Genomic DNA, 16,481 nt, shown 5'->3' on the forward strand with positions numbered 1-16,481 from the left:
CTTACAAATAGCTGTGAAAAGAAGAGAAGCTAAAAGCAAAGGAGAAAAGGAAAGATATAAACATCTGAATGCAGAGTTCCAAAGAAGAGCAAGAAGAGATAAGAAAGCTTTCTTTAGCGATCAATGCAAAGAAATAGAGGAAAACAACAGAATGGGAAAGACTAGGGATCTCTTCAAGAAAATCAGAGATACCAAAGGAACATTTCATGCAAAGATGAGCTCGATAAAGGACAGAAATGGTATGGACCTAACAGAAGCAGAAGATATTAAGAAGAGATGGCAAGAATACACAAAAGAATTGTACAAAAAAGATCTTCACAACCCAGATAATCACGATGGTGTGATCACTGACCTAGAGCCAGACATGCTGGAATGTGAAGTCAAGTGGGCCTTAGAAAGCATCACTATGAACAAAGCTAGTGGAGGTGCTGGAATTCCAGTGGAGCTATTCCAAATCCTGAAAGATGATGCTGTGAAAGTGCTGCACTCAATATGCCAGCAAATTTGGACAACTCAGCAGTGGCCACAGGACTGGAAAAGGTCAGTTTTCATTCCAATCCCAAAGAAATGCAATGCCAAAGAATGATCAAACTACCGCACAATTGCACTCATCTCACACGCTAGTAAAGTAATGCTCAAAATTCTCCAAGCCAGACTTCAGCAATATGTGAACTGTGAACTTCCTGATGTTCAAGCTGGTTTTAGAAAAGGCAGAGGAACCAGAGATCAAATTGCCAACATCCGTTGGATCACGGAAAAAGCAAGAGAATTTCAGAAAAACATCTATTTTGGCTTTATTGACTATGCCAAAGCCTTTAACTGTGTGGATCACAATAAACTGTGGAAAATTCTGAAAGAGATGGGAATACCAGACCACCTGATCTGCCTCTCGAGAAATTTGTATGCAGGTCAGGAAGCAACAGTTAGAACTGGACATGGAACAACAGAGTGGTTCCAAATAGGAAAAGGAGAACGTCAAGGCTGTATATTGTCACCCTGCTTATTTAACTTATATGCAGAGTACATCATGAGAAACGCTGGACTGGAAGAAACACAAGCTGGAATCAAGATTGCCGGGAGAAATATCAATAACTTCAGATATGCAGATGACACCACCCTTATGGCAGAAAGTGAAGAGGAACTCAAAAGGCTCTTGATGAAAGTGAAAGTGGAGAGTGAAAAAGTTGGCTTAAAGCTCAACATTCAGAAAACAAAGATCATGGCATCCGGTCCCATCACTTCATGGGAAATAGATGGGGAAACAGTGGAAACAGTGTCAGACTTTATTTTTCTGGGCTCCAAAATCACTGCAGATGGTGACTGCAGCCATGAAATTAAAAGACGCTTACTCCTTGGAAGGAAAGTTATGACCAACCTAGATAGCATATTCAAAAGCAGAGACATTACTTTGCCAGCCAAGGTTCGTCTAGTCAAGGCTATGGTTTTTCCAGTGGTCATGTATGGATGTGAGAGTTGGACAGTGAAGAAGGCTGAGCACCGAAGAATTGAGGCTTTTGAACTGTGGTGTTGGAGAAGACTCTTGTGAGTCCCTTGGACTGCAAGGAGATCCAACCAGTCCATTCTGAAGGAGATCAGCCCTGGGATTTCTTTGGAAGGAATGATGCTAAAGCTGAAACTCCAGTACTTTGGCCACCTCATGCGAAGAGTTGACTCATTGGAAAAGACTCTGATGCTGGGAGGGATTGAGGGCAGGAGGAGAAGGGGATGACAGAGGATGAGATGGCTGGATGGCATCACTGACTTGATGAACATGAGTCTGAGTGAACTCCAGGAGTTGGTGATGGACAGGGAGGCCTGGCGTGCTGCGATTCATGGAGTGGCAAAGAGTCGGACATGACTGAGCGACTGATCTGATCTGATCTGATGGCATACACAGACTCAATTTTTTTTAACTTTTTGTATTAATAGTAACAAGGAACTACTAGAAAAATGCACATGTTAAACATATTTGAAATAAGCATTAGTGAAATATAAAGATAGCAAATAGCACAGATTCAATTTACTGGCACTTACTTACATTTCAAGTTAAATAAAAACAACTGAAATATATTGAATAGGAATTAAATTTTTACTACTGTAGAAATGAAATTCGATGACTTAAACTTGATTCTTAAAATTATGAGTTTGAGCACTCTCAAGAAATGGTAGAAACAAAAGAAGATGTTACACAATGTCTCGTTACTATACTATAATTGCCCTTAACAGGAAGATTCATGAAGAGAGGCAAACAAGTAGGAAAATGGAATGTAAGAATTTTTAATAAAACTCAATGTTTTTTATTAGTAATAATGTTCTTGACATGTGCTAAAGACTTAGAGACATCCTTGAGGAAATAGAATCCATTGAGAATCAAAACACCTATGGGCAAAAAGAGCATTATGCTTGATGAGAATGACCTATGATTTCAACTGCAGGAATCGCTGAAAATCCTGCAGTAAATTTCTTGAGCAATTATTCTATCTGAATCACACACTTCAGTTTTGTCAAGTAGTTGGTGCCAAATGATGCAGAAGAACAACTGTTCTTAAGCAGTCTGTTGCTGCCTTTGAGTACAGAAGAAACACAAGTGAAAGATCTTACTGAAATAATTAAATCAACCAAAGTGTTTGGATCCAAATTCCAGTAATAGCAGCACTATGATCAAATTTACTTGATTGTAACAAAAGCAGCCCACTCAGGAGCTGATATTGTAAAGACACTGCCGCATGTTGTAAAACAGAGCACGCTATCAAGAGTTTGTACCAAGAATGTGGGGTGGCTTTCTGCCAAGCATGACTCGCAGGAATCATGCCATTCGCCATTGGCACAATACACTTTCTTGATTCCTCTGGTTTTTTTTACCTTGCTCAGGCTTCACTGTTATTTTAGGAAATAAAATTTTGTCTGTATGTGAAAACAGTCACATCAAAGAAACAAACTATGAAACCAAGTAAAAATAAATTTAATTAGTAAACCTTCAATTGCTTTTGAGTATTAGCTAATTTTTAATTGGAATATAATAATTTCTGAACTAAGCAAGCTGTATACAATGCCTTTTAATCATTGGCTAAAACTGAGATTATAGATGTATAATATAGAGGGTAATGAAAACATGACCTGTATTCCACTATGCTTCCATGGTTCCAGATTTTTAAATGAAAAATCCATATAGTCAAAATTTCTGAAAATGTAATACCTTTCATGTGACTGACAAAGTAGTATTTCTCTTTTTAAAATATTTTCTTTATTTGACTGTGCTGGGTCTTAGTTGTGGTATGTTGCTTCTATTTTCCTGACCAGGGATCAAACTCCAGACCCCTACATTGGGAATGCAGAGTCTTAGCTACTGGACCACCAGGGAAGTCCCCAAAGTAGTATTTCTAAAGTCCTCTTTTTAGGAGGTCCCTCTAGCCTGCCTCCCTAATCTCTTCCAAGGCAAAGTGTACAACTCTTTGCTATGGGTTCAATAGTCTCTAACACTCTGACTTTATGACCTAGAAATTAATGTCTTTAAGTTCCACTTTCCTAATTTACAAAGACAGCAGAGCAGTGTCAATAGTTATTACTTGTGCAGTGAAGTAACATATAACAAAAGTTTGGCCAACTGATCAACATAGCCTAAGTACTCAATTCAGGTGAACTACTATGATACTACAGTGATGGTAAAGCAAAAATCTAGGGGTCACTTGACTCTTCCTTTTTACAGCTCCCAATGGATACGCTGGGTTGGCCAAAAAATTCATTTGGGTTTTTCTATAAGATGTTATGGAAAAATCTGAATGAACTTTTTGGCCCACCCAGTATTTGTTTTCCAAGTTTTGCTGATTTTTAACTCCTTCAGTTCAGTTCAGTTCAGTTCAGTTCAGTCGCTCAGTCGTGTCCGACTCTTTGCGACCCCATGAATCGCAGCACGCCAGGCCTCCCTGTCCATCACCAACTCCTGGAGTTCACTCAGACTCATGTTCATCAAGTCAGTGATGCCATCCAGCCATCTCATCCTCTGTCGTCCCCTTCTCCTCCTGCCCCCAATCCCTCCCAGCATCAGAGTCTTTTCCAATGAGTCAACTCTTCACATGAGGTGGCCAAAGTATTGGAGTTTCAGCTTTAGCATCATTCCTTCCAAAGAAATCCCAGGGCTGATCTCCTTCAGAATGGACTGGTTGGATCTCCTTGCAGTCCAAGGGACTCTCAAGAGTCTTTTCCAACACCACAGTTCAAAAGCATCAATTCTTCGGTGCTCAGCCTTCTTCACTGTCCAACTCTCACATCCATACATGACCACTGGAAAAACTATAGCCTTGACTATATGAACCTTTGCTGGCAAAGTAATGTCTCTGCTTTTGAATATGCTATCTAGGTTGGTCATAACTTTCCTTCCAAGGAGTAAGCGTCTTTTAATTTCATGGCTGCAGTCACCATCTGCAGTGATTTTGGAGCCCAGAAAAATAAAGTCTGACACTGTTTCCACTGTTTCCCCATCTATTTCCCATGAAGTGATGGGACCGGATGCCACGATCTTTGTTTTCTGAATGTTGAGCTTTAAGCCAACTTTTTCACTCTCCACTTTCACTTTCATCAAGAGCCTTTTGAGTTCCTCTTCACTTTCTGCCATAAGGGTGGTGTCATCTGCATATCTGAAGTTATTGATATTTCTCCCGGCAATTTTGATTCCAGCTTGTGTTTCCTCCAGTCCAGCCTTTCTCAAGATGTACTCTGCATATAAGTTAAATAAGCAGGGTGACAATATACAGCCTTGACGTACTCCTTTTCCTATTTGGAACCACTCTGTTGTTCCATGTCCAGTTCTAACTGTTGCTTCCTGACCTGCATACAAATTTCTCAAGAGGCAGATCAGGTGGTCTGGTATTCCCATCTCTTTCAGAATTTTCCACAGTTTATTGTGATCCACACAGTCAAAGGCTTTGGCATAGTCAATAAAGCCGAAATAGATGTTTTTCTGAAACTCTCTTGCTTTTTCCATGATCCAGCGGATGTTGGCAGTTTGATCTCTGGTTCCTCTGCCTTTTCTAAAACCAGCTTGAACATCAGGAAGTTCACAGTTCACATATTGCTGAAGCCTGGCTTGGAGAATTTTGAGCATTACTTTACTAGCGTGTGAGATGAGTGCAATTGTGCAGTAGTTTGAACAATCTTTGGCATTGCCTTTCTTTGGGATTGGAATGAAAACTGACCTTTTCCAGTCCTGTGGCCACTGCTGAGTTGTCCAAATTTGCTGGCATATTGAGTGCAGCACTTTCACAGCATCATCTTTCAGGATTTGGAATAGCTCCACTGGAATTCCATCACCTCCACTAGCTTTGTTCATAATATCCTTCAACTCTATTTCTTCATATCTCTGTTTCACTTCAGATTCTGTTGCATACACTTGTTTCCTGGTCTCTAGTTTCAAAGGCTCTGCTCCAAATCTGTCATATAGTAGTTTAATCCTATAGAATAATTCAGCCATTCAGATATCAATGCATATTACTTTCCTTAAAAATAAAGTGCAAAATCACAAACACAGCACAAGAACCCTTTGGGATCAAGCTACCCCATAGTTTTCAGCCTCATTCTTGCCACTGTCTTTTCAGTGCTATACAAATTGATAGTACTGACTGATAATTACATCTCAACTAACAAAGAATATGTTAAACATTTAACCCTACTTGGCCTTTCACTTTATTCATGCTAAGTGTTTGCTTTTTTTCTTGACCTCACATTTTAAACTGGGGGACAGAACTATGAAACCAAGCTTTTTACTATATACACAAATGCCAAAGAATGTCTCTGTCTCCAAATATATTTGTATTGCTACCACTTACATAGATGTGATACTCTTTTTTTACTTTTAAAATATATATGTAGTTTTACTTTGAACCCAAGTATATTAGAATTATGTAGAAATAATTTATTTGTGAAATGAGAGAAAGTCTCATCAGTGTATAATGACACTTCATTTTTGACTGAAATTTGTTTCTACTGGCTTAATCTTCTAAAAAATTTTCCTAAATGACCTCATTGTTTTCAAACATAAAGTAAAATCAAAATCATTCTCATCATTCTCTAAGGCCCATCTCTCTCATTATACATATGTAGAAGATTATGCCACCAACTTTCTAGACAGCTTCATAAATGGAAAGCCAAGAATCTTTTGATCACTAGAAATACCACCAGAGAAGATGCTTCCTTCCAAGAGGACACAATCATTTTAATTTTTATGTTCCTGTATGTGGGTTTTGCTGATGCGAAGCCAGTTGATGCAAAAAACTGATGCATTAGAAAAGACCCTGATGCTGGGAAAGATTGAAGGTAGGAGAAGAAGGGGACAACAGAGGACGAGATGGTTGAATGGCATCACCGACTCAAGGGACATGAGTTTGAGCAAGCTTTGGGAGTTGGTGATGGACAGGGAAGCCTGGTGTGCTGCAGTCCTTGGAGCTGCAGAGTCGGACATGACAGAGCAACTGAACTGACTGATGTGGGTTTTGTCTTGCAGTTCATCTATTTATTTATTCACATCTACAGCACTTTATACATCAAGAAAATACAAGTATTGCATATTCTTACCATTTATATTCAAAAGAAAAAATTCATTTTTCTTATTTTTTTTAAACCTATAAAGCTAGGATAATAATAGTAACCTATCTTAAAAAGATGTGGTGAAATTAAATGAGTAAACAGATCACTACTATGCTTAAAACAATGCCTGATAAATTACCAATTCTCATGAGATGTTTGCTATTATAGGCTATTATGTCATAAACAACAATTGAGTTTTGATATGTTTGAAGTGAAGTGAAGTGAAAGTCACTCAGTCACGTCTGACTCTTTGCGACCCCATGGATTATACAGTCCATGAATTCTCCAGGCCAGAGTATTGCAGTGGGTAGCCTTTCCCTTCTCCAGGATAATCTTCCCAACCCAGGGATCAAATCCAGGTCTCCCTCATTGCAGGCAGATTCTTTACCAACTGAGCTATTTGAATCAGTTCTAATGAGGTGGATGAAACTGGAGCCTATTATACAGAGTGAAGTAAGCCAGAAAGAAAAACACCAGTACAGTATACTAACGCATATATATGGAATTTAGAAAGATGGTAACAATAACCCTGTATACGAGACAGCAAAAGAGACAGTGATGTATAGAACAGTCTTATGGACTCTGTGGGAGAGGGAGAGAGTGGGATGATTTGGGAGAATGGCATTGAAATATGTATAATATCATATATGAAATGAGTCGCCAGTCCAGGTTCGATGCACAATACTGGATGCTTGGGGCTGATGCACTGGGACGACCCAGAGGGATGGTATGGGGAGGGAGGAGGGAGGAGGGTTCAGGATGGGGAACACATGTATACCTGTGGCAGATTCATTTTTATATATGGCAAAACCAATACAATATTGTAAAGTTAAATAAAAGAAAAAAAAAACCCTAATATATGTTTAGTCTTCAAAATTGGATTTTTAAACTCACTTTATATAAATAGTAATAATCAATAATTTTATAGGATATAAGATTCATGGTTTACATATAATTTCCCTGAAAAATTAGCATGATGGTGTTTTGGGGCAATTTGAAAGGCAAATGTTAAAGTAAATGATACTAATTCCATATAAAATCCCTCTTGATTTAAACTCTTGTATCAGAGACTGCTGTGTGTGCAGGCTGAGCTGCTTCAATTGTGTCCCACTTTTGCAACCCCATGGACTGTAGCCTGCCAGGCTCCTCTGTCCATGGAATTCTCCAGGCAAGAATACTGGAGTGGGTTGTCATACCCTTCTCCATGGGATCTTTCTGACCTGGGGATCTAACCCAGATCCCCTGCATTGCAGGCAGATTCTTTACCATCTAAGGCAAGGAAGTGCTAGCTGTCTCCTAATAACCAATTTCTCCTTCATTCTCTTGGTATTAAGTTCTATGAGTTTTAGCTGTTTTGTTTTCATGAAAGATATATATTTTTTGACTCCCATGCATATTAGTGTGAAATGTAAATACATTTGGTCATTGACATATGTAATGAAACAGGGCACAAACTCTGTATGGTAGTCTTGAAGGGAGGATTTCCCTGCCTTCTTTTTCCCCTTATGTGATTGGAATGTGCACACGATGGCAGGCGTTGGAGCAGCCATTTGCAAGTAACGTGAAAGTTCTGTTTTGAGGCGGGCAGAGGACCAAGATAAATGAAGCCTATGTCTTTTGATCCCATTCTTAGATTGTAATATGAAAAAAACCCAAACTTCTCACTTATTGAAGACAATAAGTGACTAAGCACACACATGCAGAAGTCTCTGATAGAAGAGTTTAAGTCAAAAGGGATTTATATGGGATTAGCATCATTACTTTGATTCCTGCCTTTTAAAGTACCCCAAAACACCATCATGCTATTGAATCTTATCATGAATCTTATATCCTATATAAGTATTGATTATTACTATTTATATAAAGTGAATTAAAAATTCCAATATTAAAGACTAAACACATATCAAAATTCTATTGTTCTTTATGAAATAATAGCAAATATTTCATGGTTTTTGCTGCAGTAGCTATGCCTGTATACTTCATTTAAAAATACCATAATTAAAGTTTCAGCTTTCCTATCTATGCATTTTTCTTTCTATTCACATAAACATGGTCAAGTAAATAATATTTTTCTGTTTTAAATTTAGTGTTTTAAAATAATATCCATTAATATCTATTCAATTAATTTTCATTTTATTTTAAAGACATAGCTTCAAGAGTATACTTTTTTCTTGAGTATGATATTAATTTAACTTCAAAGAGAAAAAACATTCTTGTGACTACTGCTCTCAAGTTTTAAAATGCAAATTAATGATAGATGGGTATAATTTTAAAAACAGATTAAAATAGATACAATTTAAGAAAATAATGAAAAGTTAGGTGTGTAGAAATGCAGAAAATTTATGAATTAAGAGTTCTTTCATTGTTACCTTACCTAAGTGGGAAGCATTGGGTATACTTAAATGACAGTTCCAAAGGGGCCTCAAATTTCATGAGTGGTAGAATGTGGGTTTGATGATTAAGAAATTCACATTTCTGTTGAGAACTGTTCATTTTAGAATAACAAATACAGATGTTATTAGGTACCTATGATGAAACAAATTATGCTTACAGAGAATAAATGAATAGTATGTGTTACTTCCTCTGAGGAAACATGAGCTTAAGAAAGTTAGCACCAGATGCAGGAATTTTCACATATGGGAAAGCAAATGCAAAGAGAAGCACACTCAGATACTGTAATGGCAACATAAAGAAAGCAATGGATTATTCAAACCTCAGCAAAAGCCATAAATTGCACTGCTTATCATATTCACCATATATACACTTCAGATTTTACTAATTATCCAGTGTTGGTTGACAAGTAAAAAGTCTTCCTATTATCAAATGAAGATGGAAATGTTCACTCAGCCCACTGCTCTCATAATATAACTGATAATAGTTACTATGCATCGAGTAACTATGATGTCCTAGGCACTTAACCGTCACTGTTTCTCTTGGTTCTACCACAATAAACCTATGAGGCCAGGGCTACTATTATTTACATTTTATGGATGAGAAGTATCCAAGTAGGGATTCAAACCTATGTTTATCAGACTCCATTGTCCATGTTCTTTCCATTATGTCATCTTCATCCTTGATTCACTTCATTATTACACCATGGGTCCTACCGCATAATAAGAATTCCTTATGTTAACTGTTCCCTCGTCTCCCTCTGACTGTTAGCTCCTTAATTCTTGGAGCCTCATATTATTCACCTAAGCACTCAATGAATTTTATATAATGAAAGACATGTGCTGAAGAAAATTTCACTCAGACAGTCCTTGAAAGGAAAGGATGCCTCTGCAAATGCTGTCTTTAAGCTGCTGTATTTAAATACAGCCTGGATGGTCTTCAAAATATTGTTTTCTCAAACCACAGTCAGCAGGCAGAGGGTTGCCTTCAAAATTCTCCATTGGTCCCTATATTTATCATGCTTTGCTTTTGTAAAAAAAAAAAAGTTGCCAAATATGTTCTTAATAAAACATTTTCTGTTATCGCATCATGTAGCTACACCCACAGGCTGTACACCTGTGGTCAAAACACATAGGAGACTGGCATGTTTAGCTCAAACAATGGAAACAATTGAGTATCTATGCTCTGATTCCACATACGAAACTAAGTGATATCAATTCTGGACTTAAAAATGATTTCCTTACTGTATTTCTTTATTTGAATAAAGTATTAAATATACATATAATCTCTCTCTATATATATAGAAACTCTTCAAGATAATGAGTTGTTTTCGGTGTTTTTCTTTGATCATACCTTGTTTAATCCCTCCTCCAGTCTTCTTCTGAGACATAAGGATATTCTGAAAATAGAATGTTAACAGCTCTAACAGTCAGTTACAAGAAATCAGAAGTGGCATGAAAGAATTTGTCTATCAAGTGAACTTCAAATTAACTACCATACATGATTAAAATGTCTGAGTTTACTGCTTAAATGTTTCAAATCCAAGAAAATTCCTCTAGTCATAACATACATATTTTTTAAACCACTGGATCTATTTAACATTGCTTCCCAAAGATCATATAGTCTGTTATTCTTCAGTAAGAAAATTGGGTTTTAAATTCATTCATCTGGACAGAATAAGATTTTTCTTTTTATTAAGTCCAGATACTCTTTAATACTGAATTTCAAACAAAATATTTTCACTTGGAAAACTACTGGAAGGCATTTACATATTCTTTTGAATTGATACTTTATATAGAACTTGTAATAGATCCTTTAAAATTACACTAGGGTCTTGTGAATGTGGCCAGAAACTGTGAAGTCAGATATCTGCATCCTTCTTAATGTTCATTTACACATTCATCCACCAGAGTATTAGAGATTTTCAGTTAACCTAGAATCTGATTTGATTAGGGAACCAGCTGCTAACTTTGCGGTCTTTCCAAATATGGGGGCAGGGAGGTAGGGAGCATGAACCCTGAGAAGGTTATTCCACAAAATAATGAAGTAAAAAAAAATTAGGTCACAACTGCAGCAATGAAAAAAAAAAAGTGCAAAGAGAAAAAGGCAAAGGTACAGCGTGCAAGGTAAAATGAAACAGAGGAAAAGTAATTAGGAAAACTGCCAGTTCCTTGCACTGGAGACCTTGGGGGAAATGTTTTATCATGCCTAATGACAAGTAACCTGCACAGAGTCAAAACTATATGTGAAAGATTTGTCCTAAATTGATGAAAACAATAATGAAAACACACACACACACACACACACACAACATTTTATCACTGAGCAATACATTCCCTAAAGAACACTCCCTGACTTACAACTTTAATTCCATTTGGAAGCACATCTCAAAAACATGTTTTTCCCTCAAGTGGGGTATGACTGTGTCTCTGGGTTAGTTGGTCCCTAGTTAAATGCAGTCCAGTGATGAGTTGGAAAGTAAAGGTTTAATTAAACTGTTTCTCTGGTATTAGATATTTAAAGTATGTACACTATGCTCTCTGAAAACTGATAATTAAAGTCATTATCACTAATTTGTGTGTACAGATGGAGTATTTATTTTGGATGTCTTAAAAATTCAAACTTGTAAAGAAAATCCTTAGGAGTAATAATATAACTAAAACATAACTTACAATGTTCTGTGCTGTCTTATATGATTCTATATATATGTCATTCAATTTTCACAACAATCCTATGCTGCTGCTGCTGCTAAGTCGCTTCAGTCGTATCCGACTCTGTGCGACCCCATAGATGGCAGCCTACCAGGCTTCCCCGTCCCTGGGATTCTACAGGCAAGAACACTGGAGTGGGTTGCCATTTCCTTCTCCAATGCATGAAAGTGAAAAGTCAAAGTGAAGTCGCTCAGTTGTGTCCGGCTCTAGTGACCCCATGGACTGCAGCCTACCGGGCTCCTCCGTCCATGGGATTGTCTAGGCAAAAGTACTGGAGTGGGGTGCCATTGCCTTGAGGTAGATACTAATTTTATCTCCAGTTTACAGATGAGAAACATGAGGCAAAGTAACATTTCAGGTCTCATGAGTTGTCTGTCTGGTAACTGAACTCAGTCTTGTTCTCGTGTTAAGTTCTTGCTTTGGTGATGGATAGTGAAGAGAAACTTACCACTTCTAATGTATTAACTTCAATGTATTAACTGACTTGGAAAGCTTGGGCGAAAGTATTTTCACTAGTGACTTCTCCTTCGTCTTGATCATAAAACAGCTTACTTTGCAAGTCCTTTCCTCACTGTGGTCTGTATTGGGCAACTCTGGAGCCACTTGGTCTTTTCTCTTATCTGTGTAACTCTGCTGCTTATGTCCCTTCTGCCCCATTTCCTCATGTGCCAAATATGGACAATAACAGGATCCCAAGTATAACTAGAACCACATGAGTTCTAGTGAAAATTAAACCAGCTAATCCATATAAAGCGCTTATTGCAGGGTTTGGTATGCAGTAAGCACTCAATAAATGCCAGTTATCATCATTGTCACTGAAGTGAGGCAGTCCTTTACCCATCTCATGGTCCTCTAATGCTCTGCAGACCTTACATTTCCTATTATTGCATAAAGCTTTGCAGAAAAACAAGGCTCTGTTTAGTTTTTGCAAGAACCAGAACAGACACAATGGGGAAAACCTATAAACTCAGATCTTTTAAAATACTGCAGTATAGCTGTGGCATCTTTTTCTCTCTGTAAACAAACCATTACCTAGCTCCAAAGTACATGTGCCACAAAATATTCAGCTCAATAAAATAGAACTTTCTACTGTTCTGATAGTCAAACTCCATACCAGAATCATCAATAGCAGCTTATGAACTTCATCCTTTTCAGATGGCTTGAAAGGTTTCAACCAGAGAAGAAAGGAAAAGTCAATTTATTTGGAATGGTAAAATTTAGGACTTGGCCGCCATGGCTCTTAGAAAGGTACCTAAGGAGGTACATTTACTAAAAGAACTCTGTTTAGGCAACACAAAATAAACATTTTTGAAGGCAGCGAGGGAAGGAAAAGCAATAACAGAATCTCCCCCACTTTCTTTGCTGTTTCGAGCTTTGCTGACAACAGAAGCTTTTCAGCTGCTGATCATAAAGAGATGAAAATCTTATTTTGAGCTTCAGTCTACAACAAGAAAAATTATTCAATATTCTCCATGACAATGCTCACAGACACCTTCGAACTTCTGTGAGCTGCAAGACCTACTCCTCAAGTAATATATGGTATCAATGAGAAAATAATTTGTACACCAAATGAAAGTGGACACAGTAATGAGGCAGAAGGACTTATTTAAACTGGAAAGCCCCAGACACAGAATAAATAAGCATCTTGGCAGGGTAGACGGGGACAGACATGAGTGCATGTGGATTTGGGAATGTGCTTCCTTGCCGGAAATCATTCAATTATCAAAATTCTTTCCCCCTGAGACTTACAAACAGAAACCTTGGCCGGTGCTCAAATATTAAACATTAATGATGTTCTCCTGATGTTTAAAGAAGAGAGGGAAAGCTGCGGTCTACTTTAGTCACTGGAGAAGCAGTGGTGAAGGAACGCTGGATACATTTCGGGAGGGAAAAAAAGATAACCGCCATCAGCTTCCAGTTTTGTTTTTCTAGTAGGAAGGAAAAGCATTTCTGGTCTCTCTTAGTTCTTTTCTACTTTGAGATAAGTGATCATATGTTTACTCTTAGGATGGTTAGTAGATTTATTCATTCATTTAACACATATTTATCAGATGTCCACTGTGTGCCAGACATAGTAGAAAACTCTGGGAAGGAAGATGACAAGAGTTTATGCCCAAGGGAGAGAACATCCTGGGGAGGGGAATCAGACAGAAAGGAGTAAAAGAGAAAGATAATTGCAATTTTCAGTAGGGAATGTGGAAACATCAAACAAAAGGCTGAAGGAAAGGATAATAGCATAATGCTTTATGTAGAGAGGAGGAAAACACTATGAGGAGCTTCGATTTTATCTGAGGTCTGAGAGAAAGTCATTGGAAGTTTTTAAAAAGTGAAGAATTGTGATCCAATAAATAAGGATCATTTTTGCTACTGAGTGAGGATGTGTATTAGGGCATGGGAGCGGTGGCGGGGTTGGGGGGGGCGCAGTTAAGCTTGTGTGGCAATAACCTGGGCAAACAGAGGAGGTGGCTTGCTCAAAGAGATGTCAAAATAGAGGAAGATAAAACCTCAAATTCAAGCAATATTTTGGAAAGTCAATAGGACTCACTACTGAAGAATTGGGTGTGAGGACTGACTAAAAGGCAAGAATCTTAGGCGGGTCATAGATATCTAGTCTGCATAACTAGATTTACAGTATTTTGTTTTGTTCCCAAGGCAGAACCTCAGGCCTTATTCATCTCATAACTGAAACATAGCATTTTATTTTGTATACTGAAGATTTTAAGGGGGGTCAGTTTCTGAGGTGGCTTAGATGGTAAAGAATCTGCCTGCAATACAGGAGACCTAGGTTCTATCCCTGGGTTGGGAAGATCCCCTGGAGAAAGGAATGGCAACTTACTCCAGTATTCTTATCTGGAGAATTCCATGGAAAGAGGAGCCTGGTGGGTTAGAGTCCATGTGGTCGCAAAGAGGCAGATATGACTGAGTGACTTTCACTTACAACTTTTCTTTTCAGGTTTGGGAGAAGAGGGAAGAGAAAGGGTTCCATTTTAAACATACTACATTTCAGACTCTTAGGAGGAGTGCAGAAAATAAGTATGTTCATATGAGTATAAAGTACTATTAGTAAAATCTCTCCATTACTCAGTTTTATTTTCTTTCTATCAGAACTTATTTTGCTGTGGTTGCAATGATTTCAACTTAAAAAAAAAAGTGCCCATCTTAAAACAACTACTGTTTCTGCTCTTAAAGTGTACTTATTCATTTATGTATTTATTTGCACATTTGTTTTTGAAAAAAAGAAATCTGGAAACATGGCTATTGAATTATGGAGGCAAGTAAGTTGGACAATAACATTTTGTGTTAAATATTCACTTGAGCAAAGAATTCATATTTTCTTAAGAAAAATCTTGTAGCAAGTGTAAAGAGAAACTTTGCTGTTATTTTCTTTTTTATTGGAATAGAATTGCTTTATAATGTTGTGTTAGTTTCTGCTGTACAATGAAGCAACTCAGCTATATATATACATATATCTCCTCCCTCTTAGATTTCCCTCCTACCCCATCCTACTCATGTAGGTCATCATAGAGCACCGAGCTGAGCTCACTCTGCTACACGTTTCCACTAGCCATTTCACTCATGGTAGTGCATATGTTAATCCTAATCTCCCAACTCATCCCACACTCCCCTTCCCCTCATGTGTCCACATATACTGTCTCTACATCTGAATCTCTATTCCTGCCTTGGAAATAGATGCGTGTGTGTTCGGCTGCTCAGGCGTTTCTGACTCTTTGCAACCCCATGGGCTGTTACCTGCCAGATTCCTCTGTCCATGGGATTTTCCAGGCACAAATACTGGAGTGGGTTGCATTTCCTCCTCCTAGGGATCTTTTGCACCAAGAGATCAAACCTGCATCTCCTGCATTGGCAGGCAGATTATTTACCATTTGTGCCACTGGGGAAACCCAGAAATAGGTTCATCTGTACTATTTTTCTAGGGTCATTTGTAAAGACATGGATGGATCTAAAGCTTTGTTGTTTCTTAGCAATAAGTATTTTGTTGGGTGGCAACTATACTGTATTTCACAATGTATATTTGGAAGAATAATGAATACTAGGATTTTGTAGTTTATCTGTTAACCATTATTTCATTAATTTATTGTTGCATCATTGAAATCATTGAACATTAAATAATTACACAACTTAGTATATGTACTGGATTGGATAGTATCCCCCCAAATTGATGTCCAACTGGAACTGGTGATGATGTATTTATTTGAATACAGGGTCTTGCACATGAAATCCAGTTAAGATGAAGTCACACTGAATTAGGGAAGATGTCCTGATGAAGGGTGTTTTTATAAGAAGGGCGTCATTTGAACTCATACTCAAGGCACATAGGGGAGAATTCCATGTGAAGATGAAGGCAGAGGTTGGACTTAGGTGGTCCTAAACCAAAGGCTGTCCAGGATTGCTAGCAACCCTCAGAAGACAGAAGAGCAGGGAAGGATTCTTCACTAGAACTTTGGAAGGGAGGATAGCTCTACTGACACCTTGATTTTGAACTTTTTGCCTCGAGGACTGCAAAAGAAAAACATTTCTGTTGTTTTAAGTCACCCAGTTTGTGGTGATTTTTTGTGGGAGCCTTAGGAAACTAATACAGCATGCAACAATAATTTAAGTAGTAGCCAGCATTTAATCAGTGCTCATTATGTCAGCATGGTCTGAAATGAAAGTTTGGAAAACATTTATCAAGATTCCTTATAATTCGATGTATATCATTAATATAGCAAGACTTCTTGCCATTTAAAATCACCATCCATTTATAAATCAGAAAATACACCCTGCAAAGAAATACATAGT

The 16,481-nt window shown here is 37.8% G+C and overlaps 1 protein-coding gene across 1 annotated transcript in view; it reads right to left on the reverse strand.

The window, feature by feature from the left end:
- The window catches only part of ROBO1 (roundabout guidance receptor 1), a 1,262,210-nt gene that overhangs the window by 736,304 nt on the left and 509,425 nt on the right, over positions 1–16,481 (reverse strand). The gene's annotated exons all lie outside the window — the stretch shown is intronic.

This window comes from Bubalus kerabau, chromosome 2 (assembly GCF_029407905.1).
Source record: "Bubalus kerabau isolate K-KA32 ecotype Philippines breed swamp buffalo chromosome 2, PCC_UOA_SB_1v2, whole genome shotgun sequence".
NCBI classification, from domain to species: Eukaryota; Metazoa; Chordata; class Mammalia; order Artiodactyla; family Bovidae; genus Bubalus; species Bubalus kerabau.